We start from the raw sequence: 27278 nt of genomic DNA, 5'->3' as shown, positions 1-27278 counted from the left end.
GCTTTCAAACAGAACCTTGGCAATGCCCAAAGGGGCACCCGTGCCACTGTGCCCCTCTGCCCCTGCTGCAGTCAGGGAAGTTGTATCCACAGGGGTTCCAGGGCTAAAAAAATCCCCTAAAGCTCCTGGAAATAATGAATTCTCTCCTGAGTTTTACTAAAAAAGTCTGTTGGTTCAACCACTTCCTTTGCTATCTCAAAAGAAGGCTGGATCCTCAATGGCATTGTGTCCCACTGAGGTCCCGGTTCTCCCCATGCTCCATTCCCAGAATGAATCTGGCAGGGCTACCCCCCCTCTCCCCGGTGTTGCCAATTTTTGCCTGGCCTCTGGAGGAGGTGTGGAGACAAGGGCTGTCAGGTCTAGGTTGGGAAACTCCTGGAGATTTGTAATAGGGACCTTAGTGGGGTACAGTGCCAATCCCAGGTCCCCCCTGGAGGCTGGCATCCCTAACTGAGAGCTACTCTACCTGGATTTAGTGCAAGGACTGTGCACAGCCTGCACAAGGATTCCTTTCTTCCTAGATTCCCCTTTGTCCTTATGGCTAGTTCTGACCCTGGGAAAATATATTCTCAAGACTTGCTAGGATTGCACACCACCTAGTAGTACCTGGAGATCTCTCAAAGTTACAAATAATCTCCAAATGACACAGATCATTTTCCCTGAGGAGGATAGCTGCTTTGTATGGTTGGCTTTATAAGAACTGAGATGAATAGCTTCCTTGTTTTGTTCAGGCAAGGTTTCCTATTTAGAATACTGCACACACAAAAACAAAACTAGTGTCTTATTTAACAAGCATTTTATTTTATGAAGGATGCCATGCACACTGTAAACGTGTGACTTCTGGGAGCATGGCAGGCAGGCATAGCCTAATGACATCTGGGTTTCTCGAAGCCAGAAAAATATTTCAGGGGTTTCTCAGCAGTAAAAAGGTTGAGGAAACCCTGGTTTACAGAATTGCTGTGCTGTCTCTCCTGTATACCTGCTGGAGATGGCTTACAAAACAAAACAATGCATTGAAATAAGGAAATGCTGCGGCTTGGTTAACAGAGAGATGGTTGGAAGAAAAGGACATGATCATGCTGCCCTCCACGGCCTCCCAGAGACGGCCAGGGAGTGGCAATGGGGGTGCCATTATCTTCTGTGAGTCTTTCTGCTCCAGGCTTCCCCCACAAACTATAGCAGATGTTAATTTTGTGCTCCTTCCCTTGGGGACTAATGATAGGTGATGCATTCTCCTTGCTTACTGGCTGTCCGGCTGCCAAGTGGGCAGAAAGCCTGTAATGCCGTGGAAAGCCTGGAGGTGTTTTCAGACGTGTTGATGAAGACCCCCAGGTGTACTCTTGTGGATGACTCCAGCATTCCTTCTGACTGCTTCTCTCCAGGGTCTCTCTCAAACTGTTGTGGGACCAGCCCATGAAAAGACATACCTTGACTTCATCACAGATGCCATGAAGATAAGGAGACATCCATCTCATAACATGTACCCCCCATGCTTTCCCACCAGAAAACAAAAAAATGTTCTTATAGGGTTGATGCCCACTCAAAATAGAAAGGGGCATATTTTTAAGGGAATGCAAGTACTGTACACAGTATTTTTGCAAAAAACTGGGAACTCGCTTTGCAGCACCATTGTAACGCGGACTGCACTGTTGTTGTTTTTTTAAATTTGGTGCTCCGGAAATGGAGAGAGGAGGGCAGGTGTCAGGGCAGGGAAAACTCAAGTGCGACTGTGATGCTTTTATGCTTCCTGACAGGCTTGCCCCAATGTTTGCATTGCTGTGCACCACGATGTGGGTTCCCTTATCACAGGACAACAGGAAGGAAAACTCGCACCAACCTCTGGAGAGCGAGGGGTTGGTGTGAATGTCGTCTGAAAGTGGGATTAAAACCTGCTACCAATGAGAGGCTGGGCTGGGGAGAATTTCTTGTGCAAAAACAGTCAAGATAAGAAAACAATGAAACAATGATTCTTTGGGGCTTCCAATTACAAGTACATAAACAACTTGAGCATAATACTCCTGATACCCCAATTATAGGGGCGAGAGGAGAAAGAGAGAAATAGAATTTTTATCCTTAAAATTGCTATCCTAAGAGACAGTAGAAAAGAAAAGAATAGGAGACGATAACGAAATGCCAAAATCTAGATTTAGAAGTCCTCTGGGAGAAGAAGCTGGCCATCTAGCCAATTGTCATTGGAGCCCTTGGAGCAGCCCCTAGAAGCTCAAGAACAGCTGGACATTTGGGGCATTGAGCATATAACACCAACTCAGCTCCTGAAGACAGTGATGCTTGGAAGAGCAAGAAATCCTGCAAAGATACATTGGCAATTCATATGAACATGATGAGATCTTGAACTGCAGAAGACCATCTACAGTCAAATATCTGACTGTGAAAATTCATAATTAATTATAACAATAATAAACCCTTCTAGACCAATAAAAACATCTAGAGCAGCTAGACTAAATACATACTTATATGGAAAAATACTGAAATGTAAAGTCTTAAAAATAATACTAAGGCTGAAATGTAAAAGAATAATATTGAAATGTACAATCTTATAAAATCTTAACATTATAAGTTTTTAAGTGGTTTTGGCTTATGTAATCATTGCATAGAAAGAATATTGCTTATAAAATGGAAAAGATACAAAAAGGATGAAAAATACAAAATCAAGGAAAAGAAAGTCATAAATTCAAATGGTCACTCAATCAACAGGACAGTCTTTGTGTCACTATTACCATACACAGAGCATACTTCTATGACCAGATTAGCATACTATGTTGAATACTCCTGTTTAGCTTACCAACTAAAATCTATCACTCTTTGCCAATGGCACGTACTGTTTGATATCCTGGGCATGGCGCCACGGCATGGTGCCATAGTGGCATGGTGCCATGGACATAACATTAGGGATTTAATCACTCCTTGGGAGCAAGACAGAAACAGGATCCTAAGCAATCTGCCTAGGAGTAATCACAAACATGGACATTGCACTATGTGCAAACTGATCTTGGAAATTTCAGAATCTACTCATGTAAATGATATAATTTCTGTACAAAAATGTCCTCTATGTATTTGAATTTCTGTGTGGGAATTTCAAGCAGGCCCCTCAATTTCAAGCAGATCCTAGAGCATTTGTCCAGGATTCATAATGGCAACATGGAAGCCCCATTAACATGCCCCTGAATTAGTCATAATCATTCGCTAGATGCTCTTTCCTTTTCTGGCATCGAGACAATCATGCCATGCCTATGCCGAAGAACAGACATGAATCAATGGTTACCACAGAGAGTGTTTCTTCATTTTTTTGATGGATATAATTTCTCCTAATGGTTTGAACACCTCTTGGGACTTATCCTGCTTTTTGTAACTTTTATTATTGTGTTAGTAATACCTGCATGCATTCAGTGTGTGCTCTTTAATTACACTAATGACTTACACCTGGGATGCACCTGTTGACTGGTACTGTGCATAAAATAAGCACTGTTCATTGAGTTGAGATCCTGAATTTTGAAACGGAGTGTGACAGTTTGGATATATACCGTATATACATATAATAAGCATTATTTGATTATCATAGTATTATTTTCCATTTGCACTATAATGTCATTTTGATGCATGGACATGTATTTTTGTATCATAGATAATTCTCTTCTTTGAATCAGTACTGGATGACAGAATTATTGGGAAATATTTGAGGTAAAATAAGGCGATATTTTAATATTAATTGTAATTAGATATATTGTTCCAGCAATATGATTGTCATGTAGGGTGAGAGCTTTTGAAAAACGGGGCTGGAGTCCAGGACCTTGTTTGGCCAACTCCATTCATTTTGACTACATAGTGGTGAATCACACAGGCAGACCGTGGGATTCATTCAATAAACAGATTTTATTGTACAGCCAATTATTGTTTTACTCTTTTCTTTGATTCCTCATGGAAGGCAGCAGCATTCATAAAGCCCTGGTTTGGATCGCCATCTACCTAAGCTGAACAGAGCAGGACCCAGAAAGCAGGGCTAGTGAGGAAGTGCTTAGTGGGTAGGCTGGCAAATTTGGGATGAGGAGACACGTTAAGTACCCCGCCCCAAACACTTTCAGTCCTTAAGGAAGGACAAGTATGTTGAATTGTGCCTGGATACAGAGAGACAACTTTACGTTTTCTGTACTGGCAGCGCAGAGCTGGGCTGGGCTGCCACTGGGTGTTTGTGGTGGGGCAGTTTGCCCCACCACTTCCTGCACCCCCATGGGGGACCGTTTTCACTGGTGCACCTTGTTTGCCCAAGATTTCTGCCTCCGGATGAGGCAGCTGGGGTGGAGAGTTTCTGCTGTGCTCCGTGGCAGTGTGGGGCATTTCTTTTCATGCCTAAGAGGGGGGGGGGATGCTCCAGTTGGGGAGCTGACTGGGGCATTTTTTGTCCCTTTTGGGATGCCATCGGTGGGAGAGGAGCTGGACCTGAATGGCCTGACTCTTCCTCTTCCACATGGCCCTGCCCCAACCTAGGCACCCAGAGCAAAAAAGGGATTGTGGAGATATCTGTGGGGCAACAGAGGGCCTGAATCAGGCCAGACCTGAGCCAGGCCTGGGCTGGCACTGACATAATCTGGAAGCAGGGATTAGCCCCGCAACCAGATGAGCACAGCCGGGGCCTAATTCCCCATGCAGAAAAGGTCCTGGTTCAGGCCTTCCAGCATAACAATAACTGCATCACTAAGTGATTGCCTGCCCACACCAGATCTCCTTGCTTCTACTTCTTGTTCCCTTTCATAACAGACTACAGCTCCCAACTGGCAGTGCTTCCAACTGTAAGAATACAACATGGTACACTTTATGGTTATGGACGGTTATCAATGAGATATAGTGTTGTGGTTTGGAGCAGGTTTTAGATGCAGTGTGCATATAAGAGCATAAACAGAGATATATAGTGTCACAAGCAAATCTTTGTTTTGAGTTTGATTTGTGAAATTCATTATGTTCTTCCTGCTTTGCTCCCAGTGACACTAAAAGGGATGATACTAGGCCTGAATTGTGCACTCACTCACCCCACAGTTAAGGAGTCTCCAGCTACAGTGAGATTTCCTTTTTAAAGAGGATTCTAATTCAGGGCTGCACAATGGAGAAATCTTTGCATCCCGGTTTTCTCCCCATGTCACCATTTTTTATTCATTTGTGCACATCCCCTTCCTTGTTGCCATCCTTCCTCCTCCCTCCATCCTGGAATATCTGACTTTTTTTAAAAAGTGTAATTGTGTTACAATGCTGTCTCTAACCATTCAAAATAGTGGTGTCTTGCTTGTTACACTGTAGCAGCATTGTAATGTGATTAGGTAACTCTGTTTTAAAAATCTCATCCCGGAGACCAGTATGGCACAGAATGGTGGAATTAAGGAGCACAATGAAAAGAAAGATGCAAACAGGCACTTTTTTTTGCAAAAGAACACATTTTGGAAAAGGGGAAGAGAGCAAAGCATAATGGGAGGCTGCCTCCTTCCCAATCAGATGGGCAAAACATTTTTTTTCCAGCCTAGGAAACAAGGGGAGGAAAGTCCAAATTCAGAAAGCCTAGTGTTGACTCACAGCTTCCAATGGAAATACAAAGAGATTTCAGAAACGGTCCCTGATTTGTAATGCAGGCCATCAGCTTGGTAGTTCAGGGGCACAGCTGTGTACTTGTACTATACAATGGTTGTATCGCATTTGGTTTGCTGACTCACAAGATGCCTCGTCATTATCCACAAGCTTAAGCTAGCAACAGAAACGAGCTCAGAAGAAGACTGCCCCGAAGCGCAGTAGGCAGCGAAGGCCCCAGGATTTCACTTCTTGCTTACATAATGCAAGTCGATCAACACAAAGTATAATTAATGAGGAAAGCATCTTCAGGGTGTATGCAAGGAAGTCAGCTATGGCCACCCTTCATTATGTCGTCAAGGTTAGAATGACTGTGCCACTTATAATGTTATTATAATTACCTATAATGAGTCTCCACATGTGTGATACAGTCTACATTCTTCTGACAGTAAAGGATTTTAAAATGCCTCATTAAGTATTTTACTGTATATTTATGTAGTCCCCCCCCGCCTCCCTTATTTGATGGCTATCTATCCCATGTACAGGCATGCAAACTTATTTTACTGGGGAAAAACACATCCCCCATTAAAGATCATAAAATGATTACAGTGAATTGACATTAAGATGTCACAGCTGTATAACCCATTCCTTTTATGTAGTCCCATGCTGAATTGTTTTACGACCTATCATAAACCTATTAAACTACTGGTAATAAAGAATTGTAATTAGTGATAAAACCTGGTTGCTTAGTGAGCCACAACAGTCATCCTTACTTGGAATTTTATTGAAAGTAATCAAGACAAAACCTTCAGCAATGTCAAAAAACCTATGTCAGGAAGAAGGTTCACTTTTCTTAAGATGGGATTTCATCATTAGGTACATTAGGCACAAGATCCATGCCTTTCCATTCAGATTACCACCCAGCATGTGTAAAGTTGAATAGCAGGAGGCAATTTTTATTTAGTTATTTATTTATTTAATTTCTGAATCGCCCCCCCCCCCCTTCCAAAGTGGTCTTGGGGCAACTTACAACCAATATAAACAAATTTCTATACAATAAAATAATGTTAAATCCTAAAATTTAATCTATATAAACATAGTGATTGTTACTCCACTATATGAAATGTCCATCATGGGTCACAGTAGATGGAAGTCCAGTTTCCAGACTGTCTAAGATGGGGGCAAAAGGCCTGGCAGAGACCCAGGCAAGGCACCAGGCAGGGCGCCTTTTCAGGTGGTGAGAGTGAAGCCTTGGCCTCAGCCAAACGCCTGATGGAAAAGGCCCTTTTGCAGGCCCTTCAGAACTTCGAAAAGTCATTTGCCCATCGACAGTAGCTCCTCCTGCTCAATCCTGTCCTCCAGAAACTCAGGAGCAGGAGAAAAAATGGCCCCCATAATCATGGTCTAGGATTTTTCCTATGTCTCCGTGGTCTTTATCATAGAGATTAAGTGAAATTTTCAGAGCATTCCCCAGACGTGATAATTACGCCCTATTTATAAATGATTTGGATGAGGGATTAGAGGGGGTACTTATTAAATTTGCAGATGATACTAAACTGGGAAGGGTAGCAAACGCAACTGAAGACAGCAACAGAATACAGGATGATCTTGATAGGCTCGAAAAGTGGGCTAAACTGAATAAAATGAAGTTCAATAGGAACTAATGTAAAGTTCTGCATATTGGTAGGAAAAACCAAATACACCAATATAAGTTGGGGGAGACTTATCTTGGCAGTAGCATGTGCGAAAAGGATCTAGGAGTCTTAGTAGACCATACATTGAACATGAGTCAGCAGTGTCACTCGGTGGCTAAAAAGGCAAAGGGGATTTGGGGCTGTATCAAATGGAGTATCGTGTCCAGATCACGGGAGCTTTACTCTGCTCTGGTGCGGCCTCATTTGGAGTCCTGTGTTCAGTTTTGGGCACTCCAGTTGAAGAGGGATGTTGATAAATTGGAGCATGTCCAGAGGAGGGCAACGATCTCCAGAGAAACAAAGGCTCGGGGAAAGGGAGCTGTAAGAACCACAGAGTGAGAAGGCATGGAATCTAGGATGAACACATGACAGATTGATGGTCAACTAGAGGTAAATCCCCTTGCACCCAGTAATATAAAGGCTGCTAGAACATACACCTGCAGTGTGATCTTCATGGGTTCTGGCCCTCCTTCCCCTCCTTGAGTTTAACTCCTTGGTCTTGGGATGAGATAGTTGCCTGTGCAGCAATTCACTAGCAGAAATGATTCACACTTGGATGGAGACAGATGTGGCCAGCAGCAAATGGTGGGGTAGGAGCCATTGATCACTGACAGAGACGGTTTAATTTCTCCTATGTTTTTGTGAATGACAACTGAATTCCAGGGGACTGGTTGGCTGTTTTGGCAAAGAATTATCATATGGCTGTATTTGGATGTGTGGCACAGTTTACTAAGTTAACAGAATTAATTTTTGCTTTATTTTCCTACTGTCATGATGATAGTTCATAGTCTGAGGAAGAGTGCTTGCACTCAAAAGCTCACGCCTTGAATAAATCTTTGTTGGTCTTAAAGGTGCCTGACTGGACTCTGTTTAAGCAAGCCCTACAAGCACCCTTCAAAGACCTGCTGCAGGCTGACACCTACCATGAGCAGCTAAGAAACCTGTGGCAAGGCCTGAAATCCTTGTCCCAGTATGCCACGGAGTTTCACCGTTCGGCAGCCAAAGTGTACGAGGGGAATGAGGCTATTAAACTCAATTTTTTTTCAACACGGGTTGCAACCCTAACTTCTTCTGCAGTGCATTGGGCAGGGAAACCTGGCTATCCTACTGGGATGGGTGCGCCTCGCAGGAGAAATCAAAGCGCACTTTCAGATCATGGAGACGGTGAAAGCCTGGCAGGCAGCTGAGAAAGTGGCCAAATGCACTGGAGTGATAAGAAAGACCAAATGCCGACGTTACATGGCAGTCAACGTGGCAGAGAACCATCAGTGGCATGAGAAAAGGCTGTGCCTGGGGTGCGGAGGAACCAGCCACTTCCTGAAGGATTGCCCCTTGAACAGAGAAGATAAACCATCCACACCAAAAGTGCCAAGCCCAGCCATGGGAGTGAATAAACCAGTGTCCCCGACAGGGGGCATAAAGCTCCCTCTGAAAGCTGCGCGAGTTCTCCTGAGCCCTCTAGTGGAGCAACTAAACCCCACCTCTTCAGTAGACTCTGACGGGGATGAGAACGCGCCCGGCAAGCCAGCAAGAAAAGGAGCTGACCTGCTGTGCAAGCAGGTCCCCTCCAGGGGCAAAAGATTTGTAAGTCCTATTGCCCTCCTGCTAGTCCCTGTGACTGCATTGGATCTGGAGACAGGAGTGGGAGTACGGGTTCAAGAAGTGTTAGTTGCCAGCAGTAGGCCTCTGGCTTCATAAGGGTAGACATCACCAGCCAAGCAACAGAATATGCTTAGCCAAGGGGTTTCTGTGGTCACATGCATTCTTTTTGAAGGGGTACATTTGAGGGGGGAGAATGTTCCTTTCAAATGTATTATGATTGGATGAGGGATTATAGGGGGTATTAATTACATTTGCAGATGATACTAAACTGGGAGGGGTAGCAAACACAGCAGAAGACAGAATCAGCATACAGAATGATTTTGATAGGCTCAAGAAGTGGGCTAAACTGAATAAAATGAATTCAATAGGGACAAATGTAAAGTTCTGCATTTAGGTAGGAAAAACCAAATACACCAATATAGGATGGGGGAGACTTGTCTTGGCAGTAACATGTGCGAAAAGGATCTAGGAGTCTTAGTAGACCATACATTGAACATAAGTCAGCAGTGTGACTCAGTGGCTAAAAAGGCAAATAGGATTTTGGGCTGAATCGAATGGAGTATCGTGCCCAGATCACGGGAGGTGATGATACCGCTTTACTCTGCTCTGGTTCGGCTTCACCTGAGCACCACAGTTTTGGGCACCCCAGTTGAAGAGGGATGTAGACAAACTGGAGCGTGTCCAGAGGAGGGCAACAAAGATGATGAGGGGTTTGGAGACCAAGACGTATGAAGAAAGGTTGGGGGAGCTTGGTCTGTTTAGCCTAGAGAGGAGACGACTGAGAGAGGATCTGATAACCATCTTCAAGTATTTAAAAAGGTGCCATATGGAAGATGGAGCAGAGTAGTTCTCTCTTGCCCCAGAGGGACAGACCAGAACCAACGGGATGAAATTAATCCAAAAGAAATTCCATCTAAACATTCGGAAGAAATTCCTGACAGTTGGAGCGGTTTCTCAGTGGAACAGGCTTCCTCAGGAGGTGGTGGGTTCTCTATCATTGGAAAATTTTAAACAGAGACTGGAAAGCCATCTGATGGAGAGGCTGATTCTGTGAAGGTTCAAGGGGGTGGCAGGTTACAGTGGATGAGCTATTATATTGTGAGTATCCTCCTCAGTGCAGCAGGTTGGACTAGATGACCCAGGATGTCCCTTACAACTCTATTACTCTATGATTCTCTGATTCTATGCCTGGAGATGAGTTGTACTTCCAGGGGATGACCTTTCAAATATTTAAAGATGGCAAAGACTCTCAACCTCCACTTTTCCAGGCTGAACATTCCCTTCAGCCTTTCCTCATAGAGCTTGGTCCCTAGGCCCTGGATCATTCCTGTTGCTCTCTTCTGACCCCTCTCAATTTATTCCACATCCTCTCCCCACTGCTCCTCCTCATATAGTCAGCTGGGTGATCTTGGAGCAGTCACAGTTCTCTCTGATTTCTCTCAGACCCACCTCCTTGTAGGGTATCTTTTGTGTCAAACTGGAAACCTTTCACCATGTTTTCTTCAGATGCCCTTTTTATAGGGAATCTCGGGCCAAGATTATTGAGTAGAGGCATGAATGCTGAGGATGAAGAGGACAGGATTAAAAAGCTCCTTTGGGGAGATGATACCCCTACCATCTTCCAGGTTGCAGAGTACTGTGCAATTTTTAATTAAGATCAGACAGCTAAGTATAGCTGCTGTATAGTTTTTAATCTCTTAGTGGATCTGTTTTATTAACAATTAATTTTTATTCTATGTTTACTGCTTTACAGTTTTCTGTTATGGTTGGCAATTGCTGTAATAAAATGTGCTTGATGGATTGGTATCTATTATGGGTGGGAAGGGAAAGGTGTTTGTAAACCACTAAGATTCCGACTATTCTTCTTCTTTCAGGGAAAAAAGAAAGCACTCAAAACTAGATAAACTGGATATAAAAAAGGTCTGGCAACCTCTGCATGGGTGCTGATGCTCTCCCAGAATTGCAGATCACCTCCAGGCTGCTGGTATCAGTTATTCTCCTGGAGAAAATGGCCGGTAGATTCTGTGACAGGGGATGCTGGCGGACTCCGGTCCCTCCCTGCTCTCTCAACTCCCCAAGCTCCACCCCCAAATTTCCAGTAATTTCCCTTCTTGGAGTTGGCAACCCTAGTAGAAGCAAGTGAAGTTTTATTTTTCAAACATTTGCTAATTTAAAATCTCCAGTTGCATTGGTGTTCATATAATAAAACAGGACACTAAGCCTTCTCAAAGGAATTATAAACTGGTATTAATTTTTAAACGTCTGATTTCCATTTCAGTATCAATATTAGCACTTCATTTTAAGTAAAAAAATCTGTACAAAATCAAGAATGGAGACAATGATCGGGGAGGGGGGATTGCATGGAGATCAAAAGGGCTGTTTATTTTATTTTATCTTAAATGTATCCTGATTTTTATGGGTAAATACTAAAGCACCAGCAGTTGGTCATGCTATAAGCTACTAGAAGAACGTTAAGCTCGTGATGTTGGCCGTCCGAGATACTGGCTCTAAGCTGACAAGTAATTAAACTGGCATATCTGTAACAACTGTCATCTCTTATTTCTGTGCAACTTGGATGTAAACCAAAGGCAGGAAAGCCAGGAAAGGGGGGGGGGGAGAAGAAGAAGAAAGCAAGAAAGAAAGACTTTCTATTACTGGGCAACTGCTGTGTAGCTCCTGCTGAACCGTTTAGCAGACCTGGGCATTTAGAGGATTGTGCGAGAGATCAAAAGGGTCAAAGATCCCTTTACCAATTAACAGCAGGCAGAAGAACATCAAATAAGGTGTAAATTTGAGCTCGGCAGTTTTGAGTAAGCCAAGCATGAAATGCATTCTAATACTCTGGAGCAGGAGCAGCTTTGAGCCCATGAGTGATGTCACTGCGGCACTAAAGGAAGCTTAATCACATTTGGAGTGCCATGTAGCTATCCTGGACGGGTGGGTGCCAACGAACAGGGCCTCCTCTTTTCTCTTTTGATAGCAGGCGAATTGCTAACCTCCCCAAGTGGGAGGAGGGAGTGAAGGAATTATTGAGTGAGTGAGTGAGAGAGTGAGAGAGAGAGAGAGAAAGAGAGAGGGAGGGAGAGAGAGGGAGGGAGAGAGAGAGAGAGAGAGTCGTCTTCCTTTATTCCTTAGCAACTTAAAGAGCTCTGTGGCAGGGTTTCTGTTCTCTCTGGTTAATTGTTTCAGATAAAGGCAGGAAATAATTAATAAGGTCCCAGTGTAAATAGACCAGCCTTTGGGGGTGGAAGCACTGTTTAATCCAGCTTTATGCAAATCTTCTAAGGCAGGGAGGTGGATGGCCTGGGGTGGGGTGTGGGAGCAAGCTTTCCTGTAGTCAAAGGGCTTCTTTTATAAATATATTTCAAAAGGCGTATACAGTCCACAAATAAAGAGGCAATTACTGTACTGCCTCATTTATCTGAGTAGCTTAGGGGTATCAGAATGCCCAATAAACAGGACAAGGATTTATTCACGGCTACTGGATGGGTGCAGTGGGAATGGGTAGACATGGCAAATTCAGAAAAGGGTTTTGCATGACTGGTGCCTGGATGGATCTGTTGGAGGCGTGCGGCCTTCTCAAAGGTACTGGCAGAAAAGACACGCACAGACATCAAATTTTTGCCTGGCAGGGGGAAATGTCTGGCCCATTCCGCACCAGGATCGATGTGGCAAATTGATTACAGAAAGAAAAAACGGAATTTAAAGTAGTGGAATTCGTCGTAACGCATACCTGCCTTTGTAGTGGAAACCAGTTGCGTTTCAATCGTTTCCCACAGGTTTCCGGTCTCAGCAAAAATCGCTAGAAAGGAAGCGATATTTGCCGTGTTTTGCCCTGCCCCTGGCCGTCAATCAAACGAGCAGCCAATGGGCGGTTGTACCATGCTCTGAAAAAGCCCCTTTGCCTTTAAGAACATGTTTTTTTTAAAAAGAAAAACACACATTGCAACGAATATGCCTTGATTCCTTGATTCCTTGCTTCCTCCTAAGGTAGAGACCCATCTAGCTGGCAGCTGGCCTGTGAGTTGGCGATTCATCTTTGCCACGCTCCCCCGAGTGAACCCCCCCCCTGCACGGGCGCGATTTTCGGCCGAAAATAAAGGGAACTTGCAAACGGGGCTGTGTAGTGCTTGGTGACTTAGGGGAGCTTTAAAGCATTTCTGTGGAGGGACTGTAGCCGGAGAAGCCTCGCTGGGTGAATGAAGGCTCACCGGTTCGTTGCTCTCTGCTCTCTCTGAGAAAAAAAAATGGCGATCACTTCGTCGGAAGTTCAGAGGAGAGAGCCAGGGGGAAGGACTTTGCAGAAACTGCAACAATGTTAATGCACAGAACCTTTTCGCTAGTGTTGCAGATTGGTTGCAAAAGTGTAGCGCTTTCCAGAGGGTGAATCCCTTTTTGGGATTTCCCTGGAAGCGCTACAACGAAGCGCTTCTAGCGGGACTGTTTCAGGAGTGTGGCAGCTTGTGTACGACATTGTGCATAACTGCATATTAGTAGCGATTACAATTTGCCACTCTCCTGCTACATTAAACCTGTGCAGAATGGACCTCTGTTTTGTCCCTTCTGATATAACCTGGAGGCCTGGCTCAAAGGTCTAGGCTGGGAAATGGGGCTGAATATTCCTCAGTACATTCTGCATTCCCTCCGGATGGCATCTAAAAATAACCCTGTGAGATAGATTGGGCGAAGAGTATGCGACTGGCACAGTGTTACCATGGCAGGGGGGGGTGTTAAATCTGGGGCCGTTTCCATATGGAGGGGTAAAATGTAAGTGGCTTCCTGCTGACAAACACAGGAATCCCAAAATCATGACTTAAAAATGGTCAAATCGCAACCCAACTACTGGACAGCCTCGGGATGTTGGCGATGTCATGCAGAGGGGCCTCTGTGTGCTGCCAATCTGGGAAGGCAGTTCAGGGACATTTTCCTCATGTGAAAATGGCCTGGGTCTCTCTGATCCCAGTCTGAGGGTGTATGCCACACAAACTCTCTGCCTGTATTTCTGCTGAGAGAAGGATGAATACATGCACAGGCACAGTTTCCATATAAACATTTATCACTTGGTGAATACCGCATGACTTCCTGGCATAAATGAGCCTTCACAGATCCAAGGCCACAAGCAGAGCTTTTATTTTACCTCTCCTCACTCCAAATACAATCAGCTTCTTTTCTCATTATGGCGCACGCAAGCTGGGTCTGGATGGAGTCCCTGGCATACATGAAGCTGCTTGGATTGACTCAGACTCTCGGCCCCTCAAGGTCAGTCTTCTCTGCTCGGACTGGCCAGCGTTGTCCAGGTTGTCAGACGGAGGCCTTTCCCATCCCCTCCTGCCTGGTCCTTTAAGTGAAGAGGCCCCCAGGGATTGAACCAAGCAGAGGCCTTTCCACTGAGTCTCAGGCCTTCCCCAGGAAAAGCCGAGCGCTCTTCTACTTCTCACACATACACGGCTCCATTCAGATCGTGACTTTGCTCCCCCCTTTCCTCCTAGTACCATTTTTGTCACCAGAAACAGACTGGGTGCCCCATTTGCACGCTTGGAGGGCTGCTGCTGCCAGTCAGGGGAGATCAGGGTTTCCCAACCATAGCACTGACGTACAATACAGCACAGGGAAGGCACCAGGTTCAGTGCTGGCACAGTGGCACAGGGTTTTTAAACATGGTGGCTGGGGAGAGTGCCCATCCCCACTGCCTGCCACTTCTGGCTCTGAGCAAAGAGGAAAGAGTAAGGTTTAAAAAAAATTCTACCCTTATTTAGGCAGGTTGACCTACTCCCTTCCAATGTGGCCAATGATGGGCTTGGAGGGGTGGGTGGGTGAGGGGCCCTGGCTACATCAACCTTTGCCACCTGAGGCTCCTCCCACTTCTGGGGGCCTGGCCAGCTGCCATCACTTTGTGGCACCTCCATGGTCAAAAAGCTTAAAAAGGCTGGAGTAAATGAATAGTGTGACTCACCTTTGTGTGTTTATTTGTCCTCTGCTTGGTAAGATGAATACTGTGCAAACTCAACAGGACCCAGTGAGCTCTGTATGACAGAGATAGGATTTGGACTCATTTCTTCACCTGCTAATCCACTCACAGTAGGAGAATGAGGTTAGACTAACAGGGTCCTTGGCTGTGTAAGGTCAGTCCTCCAGGTAATGTCATGGCTAAACTGGGATTCTGTACGGCCAACTAGACAAAGCAGGAATGCCCATAAGTTTCCCCATCCATGCAGTCCTTCTGTTGTGTGAATAGGCACAATGAGTGCATTACTATGTTCCTATAGCCTTGGTGTGTGAAGTACACCAAGTGTACACCAAGTGTACAAAAAACATGTTTGCATGGGTCCTGTGTGGGCGGCTGCTGCCTCACACACTGCCATTCTGTGCTGTTGGTGCGCTCTCAGAACACTGGATTGGAATCCCTGAAAAGGTATAAGGACATGTTCTCAGATCTGTAATTGTAGGGCTCAGGTGAACATACAAACCATACAGAAATATTATTTTCAGAAACAACCCTAAAAGAAGAACCAACCACTAAAACAATGGGATACATTGCAGCCCATTGGAAATAGGAGAACCTACAATTTCTACATATCATGAATATAAAAACATTACACTGTTGTTAGTTTCTATATGAAATATTTCCACTGAAAATAAAATATTTACATGCATTCTTCGAACTGATTGCTGCCCTTAAAATGTTTGCAGGACCCTTTTATTTCCATTGTTCCAAAGTATGTGTGAATCATGGACTACAGTTTGCTATAGATCCCCCGATCTATAAACCCATAGGTTTCTATGGGAAGGTATTTCTGGTGCAAGGGGATCACCAGGAAAGCATACCACTTCCACAGCTAAATGCCATTCCAGAGTCAATCACACCTCCCATGTCAGAAAACATGCATTTTTCCAAACCAGGAAGGGAGTGGTAATTAAAATCTTAATGGGGCTATTGTTTTTTGAAATCTCAGCTTTCATTTGAATTCATCAACACACCAGCGGTTACCAGGCACCTACACAAATATCCGGACTGTGGGTCTCATGTTACAGATAACTCAAATGTGTGTGTGTGTGTGTGTGTGTGTGTGTGTGTGTGTACTGGGAGAAGGGGGAATCAGAGCCCCTCAATGGTAGCCAAGTTTCAAAGGTGTTTGCTACCCCCCATCCCCCAAAAAACAGGGAGAAGAGCTAGATCTGAGAGACATAATAAACACAACCAAGACAAGCTAGTGACCAGCGTAGCTACATTGTCTTCTGAACAACAAGTCAGTGCAGACAGAAGTAAATGACAGTTAATTACAAATTACATTCTGGTTGGGTCTGTGAAGGCCTTGTGGCTGGAATAACAATCAGGCCCTCGGGCACTCACCTGCCTGCAAAGGAGCATAGGAGACGCAGGCCTGGGTGCAAGACAAGTTTCAAACAAGCTGCTAAACACAAAAGCTTATTGGATTACAGAGCTTTAGAGAAAGCATTCAGATCTCTGGCAGCAACTGGGTAGAAGGGATTTCTAAAGGATGAATTGCTATTCACTATAATTTTTTGAATGCTGTTCTTTGGGTACCAAGAAACAAAAAAAATCATCACATCTCACATTAGAAGGAGGAGGGAAACCCTATTCTGTTACAAATGTTTTAAGGATACAGGATGAGAGAAGGGGGGGGGGCTATGTGATAAATATCTGCTAATTAGAGAGGTTGTGTCCTGTTTACATTCTCTCACTACCCCCCTCAAAAAAGTCTTAATGTCAAATTAGGATTTGCATGTTCTAAGCATCCTATTTGATGAAAGAGCAAAGAAATCAGAAAAGAAAGTTGCTGCGATGGACCCTTGCATTTAAAAAATTCAATTCTTTTATCTCTGTGCTGTTTGCTTACCAATATTACAACCCATGTTTAGAAGTTTAATTCTTAACCTACTACCATTGCAAAAATTAATAATAATTAGACAATGTCTGAAATAATTAACGTCAGAATTAGTGCCTTGAAAGGCCCTTGGCTTTGCTAATTCACTGAAGCCATTTCTATTCATTCAGTTGTGCTAAGTGCTTATTGTGCAAGACAAAAGGCCCAACGGTTTGACATTGAGCTCATTATAGATGTTTCAAACATTCCGCAATTCAAGGCCACACCACATGCTGTAAAGCACAGGCAGATGGATTAAAATTCAGACCACACCATTTCCCTGAATAGCTTCCCTTTTAAACCTGATTAAAACTTCAAAACAACAGTGCATCAGTAAGGTCTGGATGTGTCTGTGTTAGGAACACACATCATGTGCACCTATTTTCTTTGGCTCATTAGGAGAGAAATAATCCAAATATTCTTCCACCTCCGTGCCACCTGAACCCAGGGCAGGGAGGAAATGCCATCTATTTCCACGAGACTTGCCTGAGCGCCTTTTTGGGGAGTGATGTGCTTTCAGTTCCAAGGCAGTGCTCAGTGACACGCACTCAGCGTCATGGATTTCAGTGGGCATTTAGGGCACGCAACCAGCCGTGGGATTGTGGCCATGGCTTGATAAACTGATCATCAGCATGTCCAGAACCCAAAGCTTCCAGCTCAGCCTCGCCATAGGATCCAAATGCTCTGGGATTGCACTTCAGGGTGCAAGTGGGGGCCTCCTTATGCAAAAAGTGCCCGAGACAAGGCCGGTCCCATCAGGTCTTGGAGGCTAAGTAGGGGCTGCCCCGGCTGGCCCTTGAAACGGTGACCTCCAAGGAATACCAGGCCCATGACACGAGGGCAGCCCATGGCAGCCCACCTCCCAGTGTCTCTCGCCTGGCAGCCAGACAATCTTAGCGTCTCCTGGCTACTTGGCACATGTGCCATGCAGCAGGCAGGCAAATGGACGGGCAGATGGACAGATGGATCCATGCCTTCAGTCTGATGTGTTACCAGCCAAAACCAATGTTGACATTAAAATTGCCACGTGTACAAAAAGCTGATATATGGTTCATTTTAATTCGTGGAAGTGAAAATGAATGAATATTCAGAGGGTCTATTGTAGATTCTCTATGTTACTGTGGTAGGGTTATACTTTGGTCAGAGAATGCATGCAAATTATTATGCTTGGTAAGACTGAAGGAGACGGAAGAAGAGGTAGACAAAGAACAAGATGGATGGATAGAGTTAAAGACACTTATGACCGATCTGACAAAAACTTAAATAAATGACTGAAGACAGAGTTTGATGGAAGCCTTTTGTTCATTTCCATGAGTTGGAAATGACTTGAAGGAACCTAACAACAGGAAAGCCATTTTAGTAGAATGCCAGCAGTTCTCCCCCTTCGTTGGTGCACAAGCTCCATTATTGCTTACCATATTCATTATGTACATTATGGAGACTTTTTACAAGCAGGGTGAGTTTAGTAGTATGTGTTAAACCTAGATCCCTGGGGGGGGGGGATATTGACAAAGAAAGACTGAGGGACAGGAAGAGGTATTTTTGAAATTAAAGAATTTTACTTTGTGTGTAACGCACAAAATGGTCTTGCAAGCACTTTCCCACACAACCACCCAAAATAAATGTCCAAGAATCAGATTGTCACAGATGACAATCAGGCCCTCACTGGTGGCTGCAGCACCAGGAGCAGGTGAGGGACAGGTAGAGCCGTGGAGGGAGGGAAGGAGCGGGCGGTTCGCAATCACCACCCCTCCCGTCCCAGGACTCATGGGTCATTTTTTCACTTACCTGGCCAGGGAGCCTTGCAGCCGCCCACTACTATGCACAACCTGTGCAGGGTAAGCCCTCCTCTGCCACCAGCGCTTCTTCCTCCATCACGGGCACAGGTTAGTTCACCACCTTAGCTGGCGGCCCCGTGGCTGCCAGCTTTGGGATTCCGCTGCCACCTCCACCACTGTTTCACTGCTGCAGCTGTGCCTGCACTGACAGATGCTGAGGCAGCAGTGGTGGCAGTGGAGGCTGTAGCATCGCCGGTGGAGTCACGAAGCTGGCAGTCATGGGGCAGCCGGCTAGTTAAGATGAGGCTGCACCAGCAATGGAGTAGGCCACGTTGCTGGTGGAGAAGGGCTGCCCCACACAGGTTGTGCATGGTAGCAGTCAGCTGCAAGGCTCCCTGGCCAGGCAAGTGACTAAATGCCCTAAGCATCCTGGGGGGGGGGGCTATATGGCTGCCTCAAGGATGTCCGCTTCAGGCCTCTGCCATCACCACTGCAACCTCTGCTGCTGCGGCCTCTGCTGCCACGGTCTCAGTGTCCGGCAGTGTGGATGCAGCTGCTGCCTTAGCCAATGCCACTGGCCGCCTCTCTGCCTTGCTCTCTTGGGTGGGTCCATGGACATCATGCTCCTACTTATTTCTGCCCCTGGAAGCGAGCCAGGAGATGTGTTCCACATCAAAAATTCACTCTGAAACTGACAAAAAATATCCTGAACCTGACTAGAAGTGTCATTTTGTTTGTTCTCCATAACTAATATATGTAGTAGAGTCTTGTTACTTTATTTATTTATTTATTTATTTATTTATTTATTTATTTGGATTTTATACCACCCTTCCATATGGCCCTGAGTGGGGTATACAGAACATTGTAAAATAGTTAGAATGTTATAACAATCTGTCAGATAATAATCATAACATAACATAGCATGTCAACCAAAACAGTATTTCAACAGAACAACAACACTGACATATCCCTGGAGAGGTCAGATTGTCCAGTATGGAAGGGGGTGTCTGAGAAGGGGCGAACCAGCAGACATTTTGAGTTGGTTCGCCTCAAGCAAATGCCTGGTGGAGGAGCTCCTTTTTGCAGGCCCTGCGGAACTGTGGAAGTTCCGGCAGAGCCCTGATCTCTTCGGGGAGCTCCTTCCACCAGGTGGGGGCCAGGACCGAGAAGGCTCTGGCCCTTCTTGAGACCTGATGTGCGTATTTAGGGCCAGGAATCCACAGCCAGGAGGTGGTGGAGCATAAGGCTCTTTTGGGATTATAGGCAGAGAGGCGGGCCCTCAGATACACTGGGCCCATTTGTCCTTTAAGGTGATTACCAAAACCTTAAGAAAAAACTTTTAGAAAAACAACAATAATATTAAGATGAGAGGAGCCATGGGGTCATTGAGATGAGAGGGAGGAATAATACCACATTTTGGGGGAAAGAGACAGAAAATACCCATTCATAAGAGGCTGAAGACTGAATGGTAAACATAAGAAAATTTCTTTAACAACTTTAAAACTGATCAGTTAATTTGGGCTAGATGGCAAATCATTTTAAGGCGACTAACATTTAACTTGAAGGCTTTTAATACGTTTTTTTTTTTTTTTTTACAGGGTTAACATACTCATGAAAACTTATGGGTTGTTTTTGACAGACAAATACTACAGCAAGAGACTACTGTTAGGACAGAATATGGAGAAACAGAGCAGTTCAAATTGTGAAATGTGCCAGACAAGGTTGCATTTTATCTCCCTACCTTCTCAGTCTAAATGTAATATCATTAGGAAAGCTGGATTAGATTTATATGAAGGTGGAGTGAAAACTGGTGGAAGGTGCATTAACAGTTTGCGATATGCAAATGATACCACATGACTGGCAGAAAATAGTGAAGACTTGAGATCATTATTGCTGAATGTTAAAGTAGAGAATGCCAAATCAGGATTATAGCTGAACATCAAGAAGACAAAAGTAATGACTACTGAGGAATTGCACAACTTTAAAGCTGACAATGAAGAAATGGAAATTGTCTAAGTTTTCCTGTTCATAGAATAGATGCATAGAATCCTAGAGTGGGAAGGGGCCACACAGTCCATCTAGTCCCCCCCCCCAATGCAGGACCAGCCTGAAGCATCCAGGATAAGGATCTGTCCAGCTGCTGCTTGAAGACTGTCAGTGAGGGGTTCACAACCTCTTTAGAGTAGTTCACTACTGAACTACTCTAGCTGTGAGAAAGTTTTTCTGGATAGCTAGCCAATATGCAGTTTAAATCCATTAAATCCATGTAGTTTAAATCCATTACTGTGGGACTTCCCTCTGCTGCCAGCAGGAATCTTTCCCTGCCCTTCTCTGACCATTTACGCACTGGGAACTTCCCTGCCCCAGGTCCCGTGCAGAAACACCAACCGTGGGCGGCTGAGGTACACCGGGCCAAAAGCTCCCCCATGTGGGTGCAGCAAGAGCTGGGGCAACCTGCCATGACTAAAACTCCAGCCTGCAGCCCGGCATGAAACCTCCAGTGCGTAAATGGTCTCTAAGTGGCAACCTTTCAAACACTTAAAGACAGCAATAGAGCCTAAATTCCTTGGCTGCATCATCAACCAAAAGGGAGACGACAACGAAGAAATAAGAAAAAGATTGAGACTGGGAAGCACAACCATGAAGGAGCTAGAAAAGATTCTTAGGGGATGTGTCACTGGTAGCCAAGATCAAGCTAATTTAGGCCATAAATTCTCCATCATGCATGTGGTTGCTGGATTAGAGAGAACGTTGACAAGAATAAAGTGGCTTCATTTGAAATGTAGCATTGGATAAGAATTTTACAGGTTTGGTGGACCAAGAAAGACAAATAAGTGTATTCTAGATCAAATTAAGCCTGAAATTTACCCAGAAATGAAAATAAATAAACTGAAGCTATTGTACTTTGGTCACATTATGAGAAGACAAGAGTCACTGGAAAAGACGGTGATGCTAAGAAGAAGACCCTGAATGAGATGGATGGACTCAGTTGAGGAAGCCGTGAGGACCCTCAGGTTGTAAAATCTGAACAAAGCTGCTAATGATAAGGTGCTTTGGACATTATTAATTCATATGGTCACCATGTCGGAAGCAATTGGAAGGCACTTATAAACACAAACAAACACACAACACAAATCCTTTTGGAATGCTAAGGACAGACACACGTGGAAGGAAACTCCAACAATTTTATCAAATGTAAATGTAGGACAAATTTATGCAGTTTTAGCAATGAGGTAGTGAAAAAGAGTTATGATCACTATTAGTGCAGATGAAGCCAAAACTTCTTGATTCAAGTTCGGTGCTCGACCTTTTTATCATGCTAGCTCTTCCCTCTAAGGTCGGGGGTCATGAGATCATCACGGAACAGACATTCTCATTATCCGTATTCATTGTGGGATTCAAAATGCCGCATTTACTCAAAAGAGACAAACCTGAATTTAACATGACTTAACCCAAGTTATGTACAAAAAATCTTATTAATGTAAATAGCTGTAGCTTTTTGATTTTGACAGCAAGCCTGGAACAATCTCTAGTCTTGTGTTGGAATAAATACTGCAAAAACAGAGCAGACTCAACTTTTTCAAATACATGGAGTTTAAAAGTACAATTCAATCAACCAAAGGGTGTAAGTACCATAGAAGGAAGAGATAGAAAAATTGATGGGAATGAAGAAAGATCTGTTTCTTGTTCTGATTTCTGGGAAATTTGCAAGAACACCAAGATGCGGAGGAAATAGTGACTAAGAGGGGGGAAAGGGACCATCTTATCAGCAGCCGAGTAATTCTGAACCTATTGACAATGACACGGGTAATCCATCATGTCATCAGCCCAGTGACAGATGTACCCTGCACCTCCTTGCTGTAAGTATGCAGGAGGACTACATCGGAAAGCCAGAAGGCAAGGAACACTTAACCCCTGCGAGCTCCATGTTCCTGCTGTGCTTCAGACAAGTGTCACGTATGAAAAGCTGAAAGGCTGACAGCAAATCTATACAAACCCTGCCTTCTACCATCATGACAACCACACACTTATAACACTATTAAACTGTATCATGACAGCCATGTTAAGACAAGAACTTGATGATGTGCCTTGTTGAGCTACTTAAAGCCGGGTTCAAAATGCTGCTTTGAAAAGTCAAGGGCATTAAGAGGAGGAGGTGGCTTCAGGTCGCTCTCTCTGATGGTTTTTATTTTTTGCTCTGCTGCTGAAAGTTTCCTTGATCTGCAATTCAGGAGACCGGTCCTACTTCAGAGGCTGCCCAGGAATGCCAACAGAGGCCCAGCTAACTCTGCCCAGCTGCCTAGACGTGGACTTTGGTTGCCGGGTGTGGGACACACGGCCAGCTTCCCTTTTTGTACTCTGGTGCCCCCACAGCAAAAACTGCTTGCTTTAAAAAAAGGGTGTGCACACACAAACCTATGTGTGTGTGTGATACAAATAGTAGTGCATACGTACAAATTTTATTAATATAATTATTCTAATATCAATACTACACAGAGTGACATTATCAGCTTAGTTAATTGTTTAAGCACAGCATGAAACATCTGTTCTTCCACCCTTATTTGATTTACACATCAGAGCTCAGGAGGTCAGTAGGGTCGACCAGGGTCAGAACTTGGATGGATGTCGGGGACCCGCTTGCTAACTGAAAAAACAGGGTGCCCCTTTGAAGAAAACGTCACGCCAGGCCTGGTGAACGATACAACAGGAACAAGCTTTATTTCAGCAACGTGGAGTCCGCTGGTATGGAGTAAGAGCTTCCACCGAACTCCAGGTGGAAGCTCCCTTTTATACAAAACCCACCTCCTTTGGCTGTATTGCCCCACCCAGTACTTGCGGAGGGAACATGCTGATACAATCATGACTCATGCACATATGCGAGGTTTTCCGGGGTTCCTGATGGCCCATTTTCCTGGAACAAAGGGCCATCTCCGGGCCCTTGTCAAAAGGTGGAGGGGGACATTGAGGTTCTTTAGCGGCCATTGCCACCTCAACGATCGGGTGGGGCGCCCAGCTGCCGGCTTGCCTATGATCACCATGCCCTACCTCCGTGATCGCGGGCGCCTCTGATGGCGGGGTTCGGTCCGGTTCCCAAGCCACCAAGGACCGAACCACGACATTCTGCCCCCCCAAAGGTCCATTCTCCAACCCCCCGGGACGGCCAGGATACCGCTTGTGGAAACGTTCAGTGAGTCGGGGCGCAAGGACGTCCGCTGCCCAGACCCATTCCCGGTCCCCCAAAGCGAAGTCCTTCCATTCCACGAGGTACTGCAACTTCCCCCTGTGGAGTCTAGAGTCCAGGATATCCGCCACCTCGTGGTGCTCCCCCCCCGGCAGGACCTCGGGCGCTGGCGGGGAAAACACGGGGTGCCAAACGTCACCGTCCGGAGTTTTTTTTAGAAGGCTCACGTGAAAGACGGGATGGATGTGCCGGAGGTTCTTGGGGAGCTTGAGCTTGACCGAAACTTCGTTGATCGGGGCCAAGACCTCGAAAGGCCCCAAAAACCGAGGGCCTAGCTTCTTGCTGGGCAAATTCAACCGTAGGTTCCGGGTGGAAAGGTAAACTCGATCCCCCGGTCGGATCTCTTCAGCTGGTCGTCTCTTCCGGTCGGCGTCCTCTTTCTGCGCTGCCTTGACTTTGTGGAGCTGCTCCTGCAGCGACTTCCAGCAGCTCCCGGCACGCTTCCCCCACTCGCGAAGGTCGGCCGATTCCCGGGCGGGGACCTCTCCAAGCTCCGGGAAGTGTCTCAGGTCTGTCCCGTAGACGACGGCAAAAGGCGACATCTCCGTGCTGCTGTGGTCTGCGTTGTTGTACGCGAACTCGGCCAGGGGGAGCAGGGGCACCCAGGTGTCTTGATGATAGGAACCGAAACACCGCAAGTACTGCTCCAGTACTTGATTAACCCGCTCGGTCTGCCCGTCCGTCTGGGGGTGGTAAGCGGAGCTCAGCCCTTGCTCGATGTCTAACAGGCGCAGGAAAGCTTGCCAAAACCGGGACACGAATTGTGAGCCCCGATCGGAAATCACCTTGTCCGGCAGCCCGTGCAGTCGGAACACGTGATCCAGGAACATCCGAGCCAATTGTGAAGCACTGGGGACACTGGCGCAAGGAATGAAATGGGCCTGTTTGGAAAATAGATCTACCACCACCCAGATCACCGTTTTCCCCTTGCTGGGAGGCAAGTCTGTTATAAAGTCCATGGAGATCACTGACCACGGCCGGGTCGGGACCTCGAGCGGGTGCAGCAGACCTTTCGGCTTGCCAACCCCCGGCTTGCAGGTCAGGCAGACAGGACAACCACTGACGTAAGCTTTTGTGTCCCGCCGCAGACTGGGCCACCAAAACCGCCGCCGGGCCAACTTCCAGGATTTTACGAAACCGAAGTGCCCGGCGGTCTTAGCATCGTGGCAGAGGCTGAGGGCTTCCCGTCGTAGCCCTTCCGGGACGTAGACAGCCTCCCCCCTCCGCCAGAGACCGGAGTCCAAAATCAAAGAGTCCCGGAGCTCAGCCAGCTCCTCGTCTGTCCCGTAGGCTGCCACTAGGCGGTCTCGGAGCGGGGCGGTCGCCGGGTCGGGCTCCCATTCCTCCCTGGCCCGACGCCTAGTGACGACCCCCCGTCCCAGCTGCTCCTCACCAAACACGGACCTGGTGCAGGGAGCGTACCCCTCCCCATAATGCGGCAGACGGGAGAGGGCGTCCGCGAGGAAATTCTCTTTGCCGGGGATGTGACCAAGCTTGAAATTGTACCGCGAAAAGAACTCCGCCCACCTCATCTGCTTGGCGTTCAGGGATCGCGGTTGCCGGAGCGCCTCCAGATTCTTGTGATCTGTCCAGACCTCGAACGGCTCCTCTGTTTCCTCCAGCCAATGCCGCCATTCGGTGAGGGCGAACTTAATCGCAAACGCCTCCTTCTCCCAGGTAGACCAGTTCCGCTCCGTTTCGGCGAATTTTCGTGAGAGGTAGGCCGCCGGCCTCAGCTGTCCCGCCTTGTCTCGCTGCAGGAGAACCGCCCCGGCTGCTGCGTCGCTGGCGTCGACTTGTACCACCATCGGCTGGGTTGGGTCGACGTGCAGTAGCGTGGGCTCAGACGCGAAAGCTTGCTTGAGGGCCAGGAACGCTGCCTCCGATTTCTCATTCCAGCCGAGCGCTGCGCTGGGCCGCGTGGCGCGAGGACCTCTCCCCTTGGTACCTAGCAAGTCCGTGAGGGGAGCCACTACGGAGGAGTATCTGGGGATGAAGCCTCTAAAAAAGTTAGCAAACCCCAGGAAGCTTTGTAGCTGTTTCCGGGTGCGGGGCCTTTCCCAGGCCAGCACCGCCTGCACCTTCTCGGGGTCCATAGCTATGCCCTGGGCTGAGATGCGGTAGCCCAAATAGTCCAGGGAGGGACGGTGGAATTCGCACTTAGCCAGCTTCACGTATAGGTGGTTTGCCAGCAGGCGCTTTAACACCTCCCTCACCAGGGTCACGTGCTCTTGGGGATCTTGGCTGTAGATCAGGACGTCATCCAAATAAACAACCACCCCCTGAAACAGAAGGTCCTGCAACACCTCATTAATTAGACTCATGAAAACCCCAGGTGCCCCGCTTAAACCGAACGGCATCACTTTAAATTCGAATTGTCCCAATTGACAGTTAAACGCTGTTTTCCACTCATCCCCCTCCCGGATGCGTACCCGGTAGTACGCCTCCCTTAGGTCCAGCTTAGTGAACAGAGTCCCTTTGCCCAGCCGGGCCAGCAAATCCGGGATCAGCGGGAGGGGGTAAGCGTTCCCCGCTGCGATGGCGTTGAGGCCCCGGTAGTCCTGGCACAGCCGTCGGGACCCATCCTTTTTCCGGATGAACAAGACTGGAGCTCCCATGGGACTGGAAGCGGGCCGGATGAAACCTCGGGCCAGATTTTTACCCAAAAACTCCCGGAGGTCCTTGAGCTCACCCTCACTCATCTTGTAGATGCGCCCTTTGGGTAGTACCGCCCCCTCTGGGATGTTGATAGCGCAGTCCGTGCGGCGGTGTGGGGGTAGCTCGTCCGCTTCCCGCTCGCTGAAAACGGCTGCGAGGTCTCGGTACTCTGGCGGGACCTCGGGCTCTGGTATCTCCTGCTGCGCCGCCGCCGCTCCCCTGGGACGCGCCGCCGTCCTCTTGTGGCTGGAATTCTCGTGGGGGACCCGATGCCGTGCACCCACCGTCAAGTCGAACTTCAGGGTCCCCGCCCGCCAGTCCACCACGGGGTTGTGTTCCTTCAGCCAATCCAGGCCCAACACCGCCCGATATCCCGCTACGGGGACCTGGATCAGCCACCGCAGCTCTTGGTGGTCCCCTATGTGGATGGCGATAGGACCCACCTCCTCCCCGAAAGGTCCCCCCTGAATCGGGCTGCCGTCCATCTGGACGAAAACCAGGGGAACCTTCCGAATGCGCTTCGGTAGCCCCAAAACCCGGGCTATCTGGGGGTGGACCATGCTGTGGTCGCATCCAGAGTCCAAAAGAGCCTCCCCCACCCAACTTAGTCCGTTCTCCGGGTTCCGGAGCTCTAAAATTACCACGTTCGGAGGTCGCGCCTCATGCTGTAGGGGTTTTCCCTCGCACCGCGGGACCTGCTGCCCGGCGCCGTCTACAGCAGGTCCTGGCCGTTTTCCCGTCGCCTGGGCGCTTCCCGGTTCGTTGCGGAGGTCCTCCGCCCGGCGTGCCTGCTGGGGGCGTGTCGCACCTCCCCCCTGGGAGAGCCCGCGGTCCTCCGCCCCTTGCCGTT

Source organism: Paroedura picta, chromosome 14 (genome assembly GCF_049243985.1).
Source record: "Paroedura picta isolate Pp20150507F chromosome 14, Ppicta_v3.0, whole genome shotgun sequence".
Classification (NCBI taxonomy): domain Eukaryota; kingdom Metazoa; phylum Chordata; class Lepidosauria; order Squamata; family Gekkonidae; genus Paroedura; species Paroedura picta.
The sequence above is the reverse complement of the archived record's forward strand: the minus strand, read 5'-3'. Positions refer to the sequence as shown.